This window comes from Ostrea edulis, chromosome 1, assembly GCF_947568905.1.
Source record: "Ostrea edulis chromosome 1, xbOstEdul1.1, whole genome shotgun sequence".
Classification (NCBI taxonomy): domain Eukaryota; kingdom Metazoa; phylum Mollusca; class Bivalvia; order Ostreida; family Ostreidae; genus Ostrea; species Ostrea edulis.
The window spans coordinates 23,730,761-23,750,417 of NC_079164.1; positions in this window are offsets into that span (position 1 = coordinate 23,730,761).

Here is a 19,657-nt window from a genome sequence, read left to right on the forward strand (position 1 = left end):
ATTTATATAATGCATTCATTTTACTTTTCAGATATTTTGATTGTATATCGTTTAGTCGACTTTTTACGAAAACTCCTAATGATATTGACCATCGTTATTTAAAGTCTTTTAAGAAGCATAATGTATTTACTATATGCAATATTCAAAGTTTTCAGCGTGTAAACCCAACTTCAACACCAAGAAAAAAAATCGTTTATTTTATGAATACCATAATATTAATGAGCGCATATCTATTTCATTAAACTATAACTATTTAACATTACATATTTGTTTCTTTTTTGTTACCTTTTTTTAAAATAAGATGTATACCTCTTTGTAGCAACAAGAGATGTTTGTAAAACACATATTCCCCCCCCCCCCCCCCCCCCCCCCGGTGCAAAATTGAAAAGGGTTTTATACATACATCATTTAATTGATAGTAGCATCATCAATTCAAAATATTGAGCAGACAATATCTTCCTATGTCAAGAGTGAATTGACCTAAAAATCAATAGGGATCATCTTCTCCTTAAGTTGTACCAGTGTACCAAGTTTGGTGTCAATTAAGGAAATAATTCTTAAAATATAGTAGGCAATATATTACTATGTCCAGTCTAACCCTTGACCTTTGACCATGTGACCTAAAAATCAATAGGGGTCATCTTCTCCTGAAGATGTACCAGTGTACCAAGTTTGATATCTGTCAAGAAAAAGGTTCTCAATATATTGAGCGAACAGTATATTCCAATGTCCAGTTTGGCCCTTGACTTTTGACCATGTGACCTAAAAATCAATAGGGGTCATCTTCTCCTGAAGATGTACCAGTGTACCAAGTTTGATATCTGTCAAGAAAAAGGTTCTCAAGACATTGAGCGAACAGTATATTCCAATGTCCAGTTTGACCCTTGGGGGGGGGGGGGGGGGCATAATAATAATAAAGTTCATTGATTATTATCTACAATTGCATGGGTTTGCTTCATTCTATATCTATTCAAAAGCTTCTACATGAGAAGAAAAAATTCTTGCTATGGCCTTTGAACAACTCAACATTTAGATATATAATATCGACGACGTTTTATCTATCAACAACGATCATTTTCATTCATATGTTGATTCGATATATCCCAGTGAACTGGAAATAAAAGACACACAGAGTCTTCCACATCTTGCTTAGATATTCTATTGAAAATAGATGCAAACTAACAATAAAATCCGGAAACAGGATTTTTCCGTCCAGGGGAAAACTCTAAATAGCCTACTGATTTGTACATAGGGGGAAATTACATGCTATGGCGCATTTTCCTCTTATTGGGAAAAATCTATCCCAGACCAGTTTTTCCGGGGGGAAAGTCTATGCTACAACACCGGCATGCTCCACCTTTGAGGGTGTTAATTACTGTGCATTTGAATCTTGTCCGAAATATCTGACGATTTGCCACGGCGTGGCACGGTAAATAGGCCTATCTAAATCATAAAAAAGGGCTATCTACTGTTATCTGCAACGCGTTACGTATACGTTTTGGGGTACTAAAATCCCGAGTACATTACGATACCAAAATATACATCGGGTTCGTATCCTCTATTTAAAAGATTAAACTGACAAGAAAAATTTTCTATGAATATCAAGGAAATTGCATAAAATATAGAGAGATTTATGAACAATATCGTATGCTTCATGCGGCTTATTCCATTTCTCTTTGAATTCATTTGTTTCTCTTTCATGTGTACATGTCTATATCAACATTTTAACAAAACGTGTCCTAATTATTATCAATATTATTTTTAAAAAAATTATTTTTCAACATTCTGTACATAGTTCATGGTATATCAATATTATTTACGAAATTAAAATATTACCATCATGCTATTATAGCATCTAACATCAGGACGTTGCAGGCAACGCTCCACAGTAAAATCCCCGATTTTCTCGTAGAGCGTTGCAAATAACGAGTATATATAGGTTGACGCAAAAGCCTCGTTTGCGGAGCATTATGGGAAGGCCAGGGCACCAGGCTAACGCCACTCGCAGTACAGCGAGCCAATCAAAAGCTGTCTTTCGTTTTGGATATGTGTAAGGTTCATGCCAGACGTAGTGGCGGTATAATGATGTATCATTGAGAATTATGTAGATCTTGACGCTCAGTAATTTCAAAGCTTGCCACATTGATTACATCGGCGAAGGTAACTCTTAACGTTCTGTAGCATATATTTCAGTATCTTTTGAATAGCTCTTTTAAATTTGATCATTGAGCAAATGTACTTTCGTTTTCGTTATGACGATATGTTCTCCCATTTTGATGAATCGGAGTAATATGTCACTGTCAGTTGTGTATTATGAATATTAACGTAATTTAATTTGTAAACCCGTTAAAAATGTCATGCTCCTATTACACTTAAATTGCTTAATTTTCTTGAAAGAAGTAAAAGTGTCACGAATACTTTCGTTTTCAGTTTCTGAGAAAGCACGTAAGAACTACGAACTGATAGTGTATGTTTCACCGCCTACCTTGAAGGCTTCATGTCAATTTTTTTCAAATGATTTTTTTGTATGACAGTATAGATATTTATATAAATTTTCATAGCAGTTGACTTTGTTGACAAAACAACGAGAGGTAATTCTAATTTTAACTATGATTATATTACTTAATATTATATTTATATATATATATATATATATATATATATATATATATTAGAAGTTGATTCGGCAGGCACAGTTGTAAATAAATATTGAAAATCAGAATGACACATTCCATAAAAAACAATCATTTACTGCTAGCGCTTTCTCCATGTCTACATGGTTCATCAGGCAGTTCAAATATGTATACAAAAATTGTTTAGCAACGTCTTTGTTATGACGTCAATTAAACGAGTCCTTTATGACGTCATAATAACGTTAACCGGTAGCATTTGGTAATTGTTTATTTTGTAAAAATATGCTAAATTGTAGTTCAATTGTTCAAATAATTATTTTCTATTAAAGACCCATTTTTAAGCCACCTCCCTTAAAAGTTACCTGGACAAGGATAAAAAACACACCGCTTGTCAATCATATAATAGACAATAGCTCAGGTCCTGATTGACAGCTTTAACCAAGCGAGTCACCTGGGTATCCGAGACCGGAACGTGTTGATAGCAATTAACGGCACGCGTATCAGCCCCTTTCATCTACCGCAAAGATAACTTCTCTGAATTGTTTTTTAAATTATGAGACGATAATTACCTGAGCTACGTATCTGTACATTAAAAATAAATCAGTCATAGTCATATTGTATCCCGACGAAAATGTCATATAAGATCACTGTGCAACTTTCAGAGGAGAAATTAGCGGCAATTCGTGCTTTATTTGCTCATAGCGATTGGGAATGGGATCCAGAAAAGGAAGAAGTTTCCGAAACAACATCAGCCTCCGTGCAGCTTCCTAATCCTATCATTCCTCCTCTAGCATCATTGATAGAATGCCCGGATTGCCTCTGTCGGCCATGTGTTATGTCAGAAAACAACAGACAATCTTGGTGGCCCGATCGACCAAAACCGGCATCCCGAAAAAACAGTAATGGCAGAAAAAATTTATATAAAAAATTCTGGACAATGCTTTGCCATCGAGGAGCCTGGAATGATGAGCGATATCAGGGGAAAAAATCCAGAGCCATACAAACGGATTTGAGACGAAAGCAGTTTGTGTGGCAGACTTACGGAACAAAGCGGGAAATCATGCCAAACTGTGTAATTCGTCAAGTCAGAGAGTGGTTGCCAAATGTAGATGGACAGCCTTACATGGGACATATGTGGCAGTGATTGAAGCCTAAACTTATTTATAATACAAAATTTAAAAAAAAAAAAAAGGTTCTACAGCAGGGGGGCCTCCACGTGGCTAGAACTGGAAACGTTGACTTATTGGGTATATATTGAATATATTTGATTAATAAATTTCACTCTATACTTCAATGGCTAACGTCCCTGGAATTAAATGTTTACAAAAATATATATATATAGAAGGGGGAGTACATATCATGATTTATACAAGTGTCACTAGCCCCCTTCACACCCAATCTAATTGATTCTGGCATGGGGATTCCTTGTTCATTAGGATAATTTGTCCTCTACACCCAGAACGCCAAAGACTCCGGGTAGTGCACAGAAACGTTCCAGCTCATTCAAGTTAGAATTACCAGGGGATTCTACTGTGTCGCAGAGAATTAGGGAGAAAATCGCATTCGTGAAACAGAGATCCAGTAAAAACTTAGCAAAGGACCAGCGTCTCAACAACGCAGATGTGATTGAACGGGCCCTGGACTTTCTTATTGAGAGGGATTGTTCCGAATCCAACGAAAGAGTAGATATTCCAAGATGTGATGGGAAACATGTTTATTTTATGTGTACGGATAGTGCAGTTTCTCAACTTCTAAATTCAGTCAAACATCACCACGATACATGTCATTCCCGACTTGAATTCCAACCGGATCAGATTTTGATGTGTGGAACTGTAGCATCGTTTCAATTCAGTTGCAATTCTGGACACTCACTTTCGTGGAGTAGCTCTGTTTACCTGCAGAATGGGACTTTTCTGGCAAATGCCAGATGGATTCACTCATGCTATAGTACGGGGTTGCTTTCAGGACAGATAAACAGACTTCAAGATGGACTAGGATTTGTAACACCCACAGCAAATCATGTGCGTGATCTGATGGCGAAATATACAGAAGCAGTCAAGCTTACTACAGACCGTGCATGTGACTCCGCACTTCAAGAGGAAATTGGACTATCTTATGAGAATGGTGGTGCGATAGCAATTTTGACCGATGCCCGTCATGGAGGTAGGAGAAATGCAAAAGATACGAACGTTGTGTGTATCGGCCAGGAGACGCACAAAGTTTTGAAAGAGCAACACATCACAAAAGAGGATGACCGGTGTACTCAAAGACACGAACTTCTAGGGACAAGGAAATTATACGAGTTCTTTGACAGCGAGATATCGTCTGTTGGTGGCCCAGTTACCATCCACATCCATGCCCATGACAGAAACACGAGCATTAATAAGTTTATTCGGGAGGAAAGACAAGACACTATCAATCAAAATGATACCTGGCATGCTGCAAAGTCCGTAGAGAAGCAAATGTGCAAAGTGGCCAAGGGTGCGCTGAAACACCACGGAAAGACTTGGCATGAACAGATTTCTGACAAAGTACACTCAGTAAGAACTCACGTGCAATACTCTATGAGAAACTGCGATTTAGATCCGTCAATATTACGATCACGACTAGACAACATCGTTCCACACTACAAAAATGATCATGTGCACTGCCCACCCCAAAGTAGATGTAAAACAGACCCAAACTACGAGCCAAGCAAACATGTTTCACGACAAAAGAACCCAGTTAGGAGATGATTCCTACAACATGAGAACGGGATTAGCCATTTGTCACTGGAACGAGAATGTTGACAGACAGTCCACCGGAACGTATCAGTATCCGACCGGGAAAACGAAAAGAATCCTTGGGCAAAGAACATTTCAGTACCGTGAGGATATCTGGAGACACTTTATCTACTCTTTGACAGTGTAGCATTAATGAAGATAATTTTATAACAAATTCCAATGGCTATAAACTAATATACATATATGTGAAATAAAATAAAATATGTCATATTTTTATACATGTACTCTTTATGAATTGAAGACTTATTTTTTTTTGTTCCTCAAGCACGGACAGGTAGATTTCTAACGCGTCCTGTCTTTGTGTATTTCTCTGAGTGTCACGGGATATAGCAATTAACACCTTGGTAGACCCTGGCCACTCCAGGTAAATAACATCTGTTTAGAATAGGCCCCGCCTACATTTTCACCGACCGTACGGTCATGAGATGGGTCTTTAAGGCTTGGATTGAAAAGTTTAATAAAATAGTCCTCTTTGGCTTTGCGAGTTATATCATTTTCAGTCCACATTTTAAAGAACGGGAACACTTTAAATTTACCACCCCCGCATTCCACAAAATGTTCACTACATGGGGTGTTCCGCACACTAGGATCTTTTACTTGTTGTTTGTGCACCCTCACTCGTGCATTAAATTTGTTTGTTCGTCCTATGTAGTTTTCTCCACAAGTTGGGCAAGTGGCACAGTAAATAAGGTTCTCAGATTTACAGTTCATGTTGGCATTGACTTTCAATATTTTCCCAGATTTAAAAGTAATGGAATCACCCTCTTCTATGTATTCGCACGTCCCGCAGCGTGGGTCACCACATTTTTTGACGTATTTGACCTTTTTCAGGGAGAAATTGGCTCTAGTTACTAGTATTTTTAGGCATGGTGCCTGACGTCGGCTGTTAATAATTTGAGATGAATTCACCACATTTTTCATATTGTTGGATTGTTCCAAAATTGGAAAAAATCGTTTAGCTGTATTTAAGATATTGTGATTCCTTGGATTGTGTGTGACGACAAAAGGCACATTGTTGTTCTGTTTGGTATCTTTTTGGCAGGTTTTCCGAAGTTCTGAAATAGGTATTTTTTACCTAATTCTTACATAATTCCAAATTCAACAATACGTAAAAAACGATTAGAAGAATTAAAGATACATTTGATACGACAGCATTACCCAGAAAACTTTATTGATACTGGAATCCAACAAGCAGAAAAAATACCTATTTCAGAACTTAATTTGGAAATCCTGCAGGTGAGCTAAAAAAAATAAAATTTTAAACAGGTATTATTAAATTGTCCCTAAGGTTGAATTTTGTTTATCTTGATGTCATGGGTAACCTGGTTCAAAGATCTATTTCTTCGACTCGTGGGTGGGGGAAGGTGGCTCCAGACAACTAGAGACGGTCTCTCATGTTGTTTCTAACTTCTTCGAGGGCCATCTCTGGATTTTTCTCTGGTACAAAGGCTTAAAAGATAGTATAATGAATTATTTGAGAGGTTGCATAACAGGTTTTGTAAATGAACATCATGCAAAATTTAAAATATCTATGTCTTGAACTTATATATATGCACCTTCTGCATCATCTTCCCTTTTATCTAAGCCATCTTTGGTCTCCCAGGCGTTTTCTTGTCACACTGCATGATGTCAGTTCATCCACTGAAAACAGTGCCTTATAAAACAGTCACTTGATGATATTCTAAATTCATAACTATCTCTTCAAGTCCATGCTACAATGAAAGAGAACATGTACTAGATAAAAATATTGGAAACAGGATGATAATTTGTTAAGGAGTGACAATTCCACTAGACTACCAAAAAAGACTTGAATTATTATAAACCAAAAGTAAAAATACTAACCAGCAACGCCGTGTATTTTGAACAACTAGGCCTATCCCCCAGTTTCTGGGTGTAAGGCGAATCCTATGTCCCTATCTGGAAGCCATTCCATCCATGCTTGATTGCATACTGATTCTGTTGAATGTTCTCCATCCTTGCAAATATTTCACTGATTTCGCGCCCAGAAAGGAACATTGAAAAAAGCGCTTTAATCACTTGCGTGAACGTCATGTCGTACACTGACTGACTCGTACCCAGGTCAACACGTAACCAACAGACGATCAGTAAAAAGTTACACAATCGACCAGTGGAAACCCAGTGTATAAGAAAATCATATATATACATATGATATATTTTATATATGATATATCTTATATCGAATTAGAACGGGGAGAAGAAATAAACACGACAAGCTTCGTACATTGTACAAGTTGACCGAAACGACATCACCGGAAGTTACAACTTACAAAGAAGTCATTTATGATTTAAAGATTTGTGAATGGAAATCAATAACGTCGGAATGAAAAAGGACTACGGTAACGGATGACACTCTGTAAGTACCATATGCTTATTTTGTTTACGTTTGTAAATGATTAAATGCATTGGAAAAATACACGCTTCATCACTGGACCACTCGAAATTCCTCGATACAATCATTCTATTTACAGCTTAACATATCAAAACAAACTATTCTTTTTTTTAACGTAAATCATTGACTGGTTCGATCTAGATGGAAAGGGTATAATCATTAGAACATTGTATCATGGATATCCATCATTATGACTCTGTTTCGATCAGTTGACCTTGTTCTGTAATTATTACTGCTTCGTAAAATAACTACGGACAGTACGGTTACAAAATTTAGCATGGCAAGCTGATTGTATCCATCAGTGATAATTTATTGCTATTTGCACCTCAAAACATTGATGTGTCAAAGAAACTTTTCTATATATAAAATTTTCAATCAGTGTCTTGAAAATTAAGTTTCTTAATTAATAATTTGTAATTAATTATTATTGCAGGAGATTGAGAACCTAAAAGTTACATGCTGTGCAAGAAAGATGTAAACATGTGAATTCTTAAATGTACTAAATATTAAAACATCAACTGCAATCTTTAGTGGTGACATCCAAAAGTTGATATGCCATCGGTACTTCAAGTGATACGACCGTGACATTGGAAAATCCTTTTAACTTATCATCACTTGAGCCTGAATTGCAATCCTTTTGATACAGACATTTTTTTAAAGTTCGACTTCGAACATTAATGCTGCTGTGTCATATCTGGAAATGGAAAAGCCTACCACAGAATCTGATGAATTTTTGAACATGATTCTTTCACAAAAAGGGATCTTCTTTATTTTGAAGAAGGTAGCCCAGGAACTGGAAATCTGTTATCAAAATGATCTTAATAATACACTGGACAATATTTATTCTAACCTAAAAAAAACAAAACATGACAAACCCGATTGAACTCCTGTGATGAAGCATCTCAAAACTCAAATTATGGTAGTCTTTCAAGTGACATTGAGGATTTCAATAGCGCATTTGACAGTAAAGTGATTTTTATTCAATTTCAGACTGTTGTCATTCTAAATTTATAAGAAGTGTTCTCATAGCCAACATTTTTCAAGTCAACTTTTGATGAAATATAGTCTTTTCTATTACAACTTATTATGACATGATTGTTGTTGTATACATAAATGTTCTTATCCACGAATCATTCACTGTTCTTATAGGTTTTTTTTAGCCTGAACTATGTAGCAATGACATGTCAAGGTAATCCAGAAAATGTAAAGTCTTTTCTTTGATATGACAAGGCTTTAAGTTTGTAACAATTAATATCTTAAAGTCCTGTAACCCTCATTTAAGTCCTTTATAATCTGACTTCACTGGTTGTAAGATTTTGAGGGTAATTGCAAGACTTCTCTCTTTGCATACTTTTAATACGAAGTCCTGGAAAGCAATGTAAAGTCTTGCATTATCTTAAGGAAAGTCCGTGCTTTTACGTATCCGGTTTTAAATTTTAAACACCGACTAGAAAGTTCCAGTTATAACTTCTTTGTTTGATGTTTGTAGTTTACGAGAACTGTACGAGTAAAATTTAGCATTCAAATGTGAATCTTAGATATATTTACCATGAATTATTATAGTGTGAAGTCATCACTAGCTCCAATGGTACAAAGCAATGTAATATCTACATTGAAAGGCTCATAGGCTTAAAAGGCTCATAGCTTGCAATCTAAGCCTGAACAAGTTAAAAATCATACATAGGCGTGATCCTCACAGTGGAATTTACACTGAATTTTAGGGAGTGTGTTTGGTTCAAAGAAACCCAGAATTATAAATCCTCAGAAAATCATCAGCAAAGTTGTTGAATATTTGAACTCTTCTGCACAAGTACTTTCAAGAAACAAAATTATTTGTACATGAGCTGTAGTTGCTAGAATCTACATATATGTTACACTATATTTATTTTTTCTATAAGTATGAGATAGCATGTATGTATTTTTATGTATTATATGATTGATAGCCAAACAAAAAAAAAAAGAATAACACACACACCAAAAAAATTGACGTGAGAAAAAGGAAGGGGAGGGGGTGACCCCCCCCCCCTCCCACTCCTTGTGTTCTAATTGTCTGGTAGGACAACATTTTCAGTATGTTTTACATATATATATATTGTCATATTCTGTTAATCTTGATTTTAAGACTATATTTGCTCTTACAATTTACTATTTTCAAAGTGTGCAAAGAATAATTGTAAAACTTAAATTTAAAAATGGGGGTTTACATATTCAAGAGACCATTTTGCAAAATATCTCTGGTCAACTATGGTAAAATATGTTTTTTTGTTAACCTTAGATATAATTCTAAATATTTTTAAAGAAAAACTGGTATGTAAACAATTTAGATTTTGAGAATTTTTCAAAATTGTGATATTCTGTGATTTTTTTCTGAAGGATGCGAGCAGATTAAACAGCAATTGTGTATGTTTTCAATTGAATATCTATAAAAATTCTCTCAGTAAATGAATAGCTATTGGTTTTTATATATTATAGCTTAATATGATGTGCTTTGGTGCATATTTTTAATAAAACATGAGATAATGCATTCTTGTGTTAGAATTTGGCTTTTGCATTTGGGGGTATATGTGCTCTGTAGCACATAGTATAAAAATAAACCTGCAAAGGTAGTCTTATATGGGCTTTTTAGTTAGTTTATGAGTTGTTAGTTATTTAAATGAAAAAAAAATTTGATTGACAGAAATTTCTAATAGTATTTACCTACCTTAAATGTATCAAGTATGAGATTTTTAGGGAATTTCTGGGACAATGTTTTCGTCTTCATTTTATTATAAAGTCCTGAAAAACACAAGAATGTCCTAGAAAAACCTGCTGCTATGAGAGTGGGACTTTGTAAGACATTTAGGTAATAAATATGTCCTAGAAATTCTTGCAAAGTCACTCTTGATGTAAGTGGGATATTCCAGGACAAATGCAGAAACATGAAGTCCTATATTATCCCACTGCATTAGGACATGGGAGAAGTGGGACTTCACAAGGAAGTCCCAGGACTTCCAGGGATATCCTTCAATTAAGCAAAAAAGTGAGATTTATTTTCAGAGGGGCACGACAATTCGAAAACAAGCCTACGATGATTCCTTATGTCTCACAACAGCAAATATTACCGTAAAAAAGTTTGTAAAGTGATGAAAACTTCTTGTTTTGTTCTTTTTTTCCCTTTTCTTTTAGTTGAAATCATTTGCTGATATGTTGGTAGAAAATTCCCAATTTCGATTTTGACACTATTTTCCCCAATATTGAATGGGTACCGGAGCAGTACCAATGGGTAGGGAAAAAAATGCTGCCTTACTTGCAGTTTTATCTGATACAAGTTTAAAAAACATATTTATTTCTATTTATTAGGGTTAAAACTAATGAATTATCAAATAAAATATATAGGTCATTACACTTTTTAAGATGCTAGACATACATAAACAGAATCATATATCAATGTCAGAAAATTGCAATTTTCCTTCAACATTTCATATCTTGTAATCGTTGTAATTGTTTTGATGACTTTACTATCAAAATTTCTCAAAAACTGGGTTAAATATTATAGTATTCATAACAATTTTATGAAACTATTTCTTTACAAAAATATACAAAATGTCTGTAAAAAATAAAGGAAATCTATCGCATAATAGACTTCACTTGATAAAGAAATCAATAAAAACAGAGTTATTGCCCATGGATTCAATATTTTGAAACATATCATTGATTATTCATCTATAATTTAGACTTTTTAAATAGTTTAGTTTTAACAAAATTATTTACAATAACTATCGGAAAAGACTCCAACAAAATTTATTTTCGTATCATGCATATATCTAAATAAATCATTGATTTTGCAAAATCTGATGACATCACAGGAGGATGGAATTACTTTAATGTCAGATGGATCTATGCTTATTTCACAAACGAATTCCAGGTTAAGCTTTAATTTGAAACACAGAAAGATACCAATCTTTTTCAAGATATGAAGCACATTACTGTGGATTTATAGTAAGTGTGAACGAAACATATCGGCAAGTACATGACGTGCTCCAGATAGTTCATTGGAAAGTCCCTGAGTGATTTTAAAGAGCGCTTTTGATTGGTCGGTTAAATTATAGGTAGGCGTTCCCAAGTATTTGGCATTATATTATCTCGTGCTTAACAAGTGTAAGTTTCACTATTTGATTTCAATGTAAGTTGCACTGTACGTAGCGTGAGATTCAATATCGGTTTTGATTTGACAACGGAGATTTGAGATTACGTTAATAAAATGTCTTGTAAAGTTTATCTTATATATACTAGATATCTACATGTATAAAAGTGATGGGATATCTTATAAAGAAAAAAATATAAGATGTCTTATAAAGATACAAGATATCTCGTTAACTGTAGAAGATAAAACTTTTATCAGATACCTTATAGATTTTATCTTTTAAACAGGAACTTACTTATAATCCATCGCAGTATCAATAGGTATGGAAGGGGGGCATGAAAGGAGTTTGAAATAAAAAGGCGGGATACAGGGTGAAAAAGGCGGGCTCCGATATGTAAAGAAAAGGCAGGATAGCAGTATCCCAGAATTCAAATAGTGTTGAATATTGAAAAAAAGAAGAAGAAAAAAGATGGGATCGAAAATGCTGCGAGAAAAGGCAGGATCTGCAGTTGCCTCTATATCCCAATAAAAATTGAAAGGTTACTCCCTTAAATTCCTGTAGATACTTGTCAGTTTTAAGTGATCAGAAATATCAGTACATGTTTCTATATACGATTTTGTCCGTTTAAGAACAATATTTGTTGTCTCTTTCACATTTGCAGTTTCCATATCGTTATTTTTAAATAAATCTCTCAGAGGATATTTTCGAAATCTTACAAAGCATTGGATAAGGGCAAGATCAAAAGATCGATGTCGGAAAAATTTCTAAATTCAAATAGTTAGGGGGAAGAGGGGGTAAAAACTCGTAAGTTTCTGTCATCCGACATCGGTTACACTTTAATATGGAAAAAAAGACAACTGACTTTAAAACCACATAATAATACATTTTAATAAACATTTAATAGTTTCAATGTACACTTTCATTTGAATTACTTGTTAATCGACTAGTTTCAACATACTTCATATTTAGTTTTGTATTGGGGGGGGGGGGGGGGGGGGGGTGTCTTTGTGAGAACTTTCTCAAACATTGAACATTTGATCTCGCCCCTAAAATAATTTGTCAGATTAAGTAATAAGATCAATTGATATTCTACTTGGAGAAAACATTTATTTTCAACACACGGCAATTGGATGCTTTGATGTCTTTTACTGTTATATATACCCACATTTTCGTAAGAAATTCGGAAGTAACCATCGCTAGATACTGTTAATTGAATGAACAACTGCAAGTTCTGTGAATTCTAGCAAAAACTAAATTCTGCAAACCATCCCTCTCCTGTAACACATATTATTAAAGAAATTCAGCATTTCGTTAGCATTAGACGCGCCTTCTATAACGTCATGATAAACCACAGGGGCTAAGCTGGTTTTAGGCCCGAACTTTGTGATTTATGGTATCACAAAGTTCGGGCCCAAAATGGGCTAAGCCCTTGTGTAATAAACCACAGCAAAGGTTGATTGTTAATGTTGCATTACTGGCATACCTTTGAACCTATATCGCTGGTCCACCCCAAACTGCATGTCCATGATTTCGATTACCCGTTGTACGAATGACACTCGCTTTGTCAAAAAGAAATAAATATATATATATATAAAACTGACTCTGCCTAAATTGCAATAAAATCAGTAGCAAAGAATTAGTATTCCAAAACTTTGTTCTTGTTCAGACCACAGGGGCTCGTAACGAATTGACCCTCTCTATTCTATATTTACATTTACTTGTAAATATAAAAAAAGACAAAAATTTCGTGACGAGCCCTTGTGTTCAGACGAAATATGCTTCTCTTGGATTTTGTTTGCAGTTTCTTGAAAGTCATTTCCCAAAAAAATTCTCGCAGCTCTACAAATTAAAGACACCGATGGTACATTGTCAGGGGTACAAATATTTCTTCTTAATAAATTTTGTCAGATTTCTCTATTATATACACTTGATTTCTTTTTAATTTCATACTCGATAAGGGCTATTCCAGAAATAAATACATGGGGGGGTCGGGAGGCACCTTTTGTATATACCAAGCACCCATAAAAAAAAATAAAAAATTACCCCATGACCCATCAAATTAATAAACTCATTTTACAATGACCCATCTAAAAAAAACAACAAAAAACTAACCAGACCCACCACAAAAATATTTTTAAAAATGAAAACGGTACAAATCTCGCGAGGTTTTCGGGACAAACATTCTAGTCAATGACGCGGTAATGCCTGTGCGACATTGTATCACAGTAGTTCTGAAGAAACGATGTCACATCAACAATCAAAGGCATCTATGGCGGGAATGTTGGAAAGATTGGGAGTCCAAACGATGCTATTATCATGAAATGGGTATGGATATGTTTTTCCACGAATCGTTCGTCTTCTAATGGAGCCCGCGCCCGGAGGCCTCTATCACCATCACACCGACTGATAAATATAACGCATCGGTACCCTCGTATAAATCAACTAAGGTTTGCCTATTTTTATTAGAAAACGGAATACCTATTGGTTTCAAAATATTCCCAAAATCGATGCACTGTAAACTGTAATAATCTACAGAACAGAGTTCGCCGCCATCACGTCCAAAGGGACCCTACTAAACGCGCCTCTAATTTGAAGAGTGCTGTTATGGAAAGTTATGCGCTGCAAAGAGCGACAACTCGAATAGTTCTATGTTACTGCCGATTTCCGATTTCGAAAGCAGCATTTCGAAAGCACGTTTTCAATTTTCCCTCCGACGTTTTGGAACCAACACGACAAGAGCGACAATAAAAATATTCTGAAAACTCAACACCCACATGGCACAAAATAAAACAATAGAAACTACCCACTACCCATAATAAATATTTTTTTAACAGTCCAACCACGGACCAATTAAAATATGAAAAAATACGACCACCCATACAAAAAAATATCGTTTGCCGCCCGACCCCCCCCATTTGATCATTTCTGGAACAGCCCTAAACAGAAGTACATCCGGTGTGAGCTTTGTTGGCGACACTTTCGGTGCAAGAGTTCCCATGATTGACAATTTTATTATGTGGCCTTTGCGACGCCTAATTTCTTACTGATTTTACCATAAAATAAACCCTCGGCATGTAATTTTAAAATCAACGTCATTGTTTTAGTTGGTGCAATGTATTGGTTTTCCCTTTTCGCAGAGTCTCTTCCATCGTGGTAAAAGATTATGTAATGACACACTGGTGTAAAGACACGTGTGCCCATCTAAAATTATTTTTATTCCCGCCCCTTTAAATATTGGTCCAAGTGCAGTGATTGTTCTTTCCTTGATGTGTCATCATTGACAGATTTGTTTTGAAATCAACTATCTGGGACGGCGAATGAACTTGAGAAGCTGAGTCGTTCACACTTGCTGTAAATTCACAGTAATCCTTTCCTTCCTGTACGAAGATGAGAAATTAAGAAAACCATAATATGATCTATTTTCTTCACGTGGCTTTTCACGTTGCTATACTGGAAATGTAAACAAGAAGTGTAAATACCGAAGTTGGACATGAACATTTTTTGAAATCACAAGCTCCGCAAAATAAATTTTTTTCAGGTGGGCCGATTTTTGAGGTGCGGGCGAGGATGATATTCTATTAATTAAGTTGAATTGGCCTTATGGAAAATTGCTTTTCATGGCTTATAGATAACAAACTGTCCCTTCACCTTGGAAAAACAGAAACAGTTTTATTTGGACCACCCCAAAAACAAAAACTGAAAAATATTACCAAGTTTTAAAATTCTATGTATAACGGTCATGAAATCAAAGCATGCATCTGATAGTGTTAAATATTTAAGTATATGTATAGATAAATTTCTCTCATGTGAAAATATTGTTTCAAGCACCATACAAAAGGTAAATGCTAGACTTAAGTTTTTGTACAGAAATGCAATGAAACTTGCCTAAATTTACAGTCATTAGAAAGACTTAATGTTCTGCTTTGATACAAAGCTATTTTGATTATGCATGTTCTTCTTGGTATTGTGGTATTGGCAAATAACTTAATTAAACAAAAATTGCAAGTTTAACCCAAAACAAAGTTGTCAGATTTATTTTAAATCTAGGTCCTAGAGCTAGCATTTCTAGTGACATTCTAGATTCTTTGGGCATGCTAAGAGTGGATGACAGAGCTACTCAACTAAGATTGAACCATGTATTTAATATATCTCATGGTAAAGCCCCACGTTATCTCTGTGATCAATTTGTTCTGAACAATAATAATACTAGAAGTGCTACAAACAAAAAATTTATCATACCTCAGGCCACATTTAAAAAAAGTTGGTTTACCATAGTCCGAGGGTCATAAAAAATATTGGGTTGGTCGGTAGGGTCAGAAACCTCTCTAAAAGTGTAGTTTTAATTTTAATAGTTTTAATTATGTTCCCCAAACAAAGTTTGGGAACATATTGTTAGGGTCTTCCGTCTTCAGCGGAAGACCCTTCTATTATTCTATTGTTGATTTTTCACTTTTCTTATTATTAAGGTCTTCCGTCTCCTGCGGAAGACCTTACTATTATTGTTCGCGTTCTTCTTCTTCATTATTAAGGTCTTCCGTCTCCTGCGGAAGACCTTACTATTATTGTTCGCGTTCTTCTTCTTCATTAAGGTCTTCCGTCTCCTGCGGAAGACCTTACTATTATTGTTCGCGTTCTTCTTCTTCATTATTATTATTATTATTATTATTTTCCTTGGTAGTACACGCGTTTTTCTCAGCCATTTCTCGATCGATTTTCACGAAATTTTCAGGAAAGATGTCTTTTGGTGACGAGACTTTGCTTGCAAAATTTCGTGCTTGACGTCACTTCCGGTCAGGAGTTATCTCTCTTTTAGTGACTTTCTGAAGGGCCTTGTTGTCCACGCATCTCCTCCGTTAGTTTTGAAGCTAGAGTCTTGAAATTTCTACACAAGATAGAGTAAACATTTTAGAAGATTTGTGGGGGATTCGATTTTACCGGAGGCGATTTGCCTAAACGCTCGCCTGGACCTGAAAAAATGGATGCTAAAATTTTTCGCCGATTTCGGCGATTTTTGACCTTTGATCTCCAATATCTTTTTTCTTGCAAATATTTTGTTAAGACATGTAGAACAAAAGTTGTGCACATTTACGAGATCTTTTCGAAAATATCAAGATTTAGGGGCTAGCCCCTTAAATTAGGGATCTAGAAGGGCTCAAAGTCTAGATCAAATATCTCAAAAATCGTTCATATTTTGGTATAAGTCAAAGAACAAAAAATGTTCATCTCAACAATCCAAATCTATTCATATAAAAATTTAGGTCATATGTTACGTAATAAGGGATTTTAAGGGCCAAAACCATAAATTTTTTACCCCTTGTATCTCGAAAACGACAAATATTTTGAAAAGCAATAAAGAACAAAAGTTGTTCAGAATGATGATCTGAACAATATGCATATTTCGTTTTTACCCTATGTGCCCTTAGGGAGCTACAGTTTGGCCCCTAAAAATTACTTCTAGAAATAACTCGAGAACGGTAAAGAATTTCTAAATACTTGTTGAACAAAAAATGTTTGAAATGTCATGACCTTTCTTACGATATCAAGCAAAAGGGGCTGACCCTTTAAATTAGGGGCCCAGAAGGGTCCAAAGGTTTATGAGAATATCTCAGAAACTATTAATATTTTGTAATAAGTCATTGAAGCGGAAATGTTCATCTACACGAGCTTGTTCTTATCAAATCAAAAAGTAGGTCATATGTTACGTAATAAGGGATTTTAAGGGCCAAAATCATAAATAATTGACGCCTCATATCTTGAAAACGACAAATATTTTGAAAAGCATTATTGAACAAAAGTTGTTCAGAATGATAATCTAAACAATATGTACATTTCGTTTTTTCCCTATGTGGCCCCGTTAGGGAGCTACAGTTTGGCCCCTAAATATTTCTTGTAGGGATAACTCGAGAACGGTAAAGAATTTCTAAATACTTGTTTAGCAAAAAATGTTTAAAATGACAAGGCCTTTCTTACAATATCAAGCAAAACGGGCTGGCCCTTTAAATTAGGGGTTCAGAAGGGTCCAAATGTTTTTGAGAATATCTCAGAAACTATTAATATTTTATAATAAGTTGTAGAAGCGGAAATGTTCATCTCAACGAGCTTGATCTTATCAAATCAAAAAGTAGGTCATATGTTACGTAATTAGAGATTTTAAGGGCCAAAATCGTAAATATTTGACGCCTCATATCTTTAAAACGACATATTTTTTGAAAAGCATTATTGAACAAAAGTTGTTCAATGTGTCATAACCTATCGATCAATATCAAAAAATGGGTCTGTGGGCCTCATGGCTCGCCTGTAGAGTCGATTTTTGTCGATATCAGTCGATTTCAAAAACTTGTAACTAGTAAATATTTTGTAAGAACATATTGAACAAAAGTTGTTCAGTTTATCGAGATCTATCGATTGATATCAAGAAATACGCCTATGGTCCTAATGGCTCGCCTGTAGAGTCGATTTTTTGTCGATATCGGTCGATCTCAATAACTTTTTACAGGTAAATATTTTGTAAAGACATATAGAACTAAAGTTGTTGAGTCTATAGAGGGCTAACAAATGACATCAAGAAATAGGCCCGCGGGCCTTATGGCTCGCCTGGAGAGTCGAATTTCAAACGAATTTCACCGCAACTTTGCTTCAGAAGCTTATGATATGAAAAATTGATTATATCTAAAGTGTCTTAAAGTCGGAAACTAAATTGGGACTCATTTGTTTTTTTTGTTTTTTTTTTTAACTCCGAGTGCATCAACAAATTGGACGGAAGACCTACTCGTTGCCCGCAACGAGATCGTGTCTAGTTATTATTATTTTTTTTTCCCTTTCGTCTCCTAGACCGTTGGATAGATTTTTCTGAAACTTTCACAGGTTATAGACAACGATGGTACCTCCAGGCATTTTTTTCATTTTTTCAAAATTCACTTCCGGTCGCAAGATATGTCCAATTTTCGTCTTTTTACAAGATATCTTGTCCAGCGTTTTTCTCAGAAACGGTAAAAGATAGAGTCACCAAATTTTCAGAGTTAATAGATCTCACTTCGTAGGCGTGCAGTAGGGGGTTAAGAATGTCGGCCGTCACTTCCGGTCGTCACCGGAAGTGATTAAAGGAATCATGAATTTCAAACTTTTTTCTTTCAAATTGAAACCTATTTCGGTTTACTATATCTCGTTCTAATTCTCAAAAAATGTTGACCCCACCGGAAGTTGAATCTTCAACTTCCGGTTATATCAAATAAAGACTATTCATTATCTCATTTTTCAGTGCCATAAATCTCGGTCATGAAACTCGTTAATGAGTTGAGTTTGACATATATAATAGTCACTATAAATGTCTAAAGTAACGTCAAATATTTTTGTAAAATTTACTTCCGGTCGGCAAATACGGCTTATTAGCTGTTTTCGTTGTCCAGCGTTTTTCTCAGAAACGGTAAAAGATAGAGTCACCAAATTTTCAGAGTTGATAGATCTCACTTTGTAGGCGTGCAGTAGGGGGTTAGGAATGTTGGCCGTCACTTCCGGTCGTCACCAAAAGTGATTGATAAATCATAAATTTCAAACTTTTTTCTTTAAAATTGAAACCTATATCGGTTTACTAGGTCTTGTTGTAATTTTCAAAAAATGATGACCCCACTGGAAGTTGAAACTCCAACTTCCGGTTATATCAAAGAAAGATTATTCATTCTCTCATTTTTCAGTGCCATAAATCTCGGT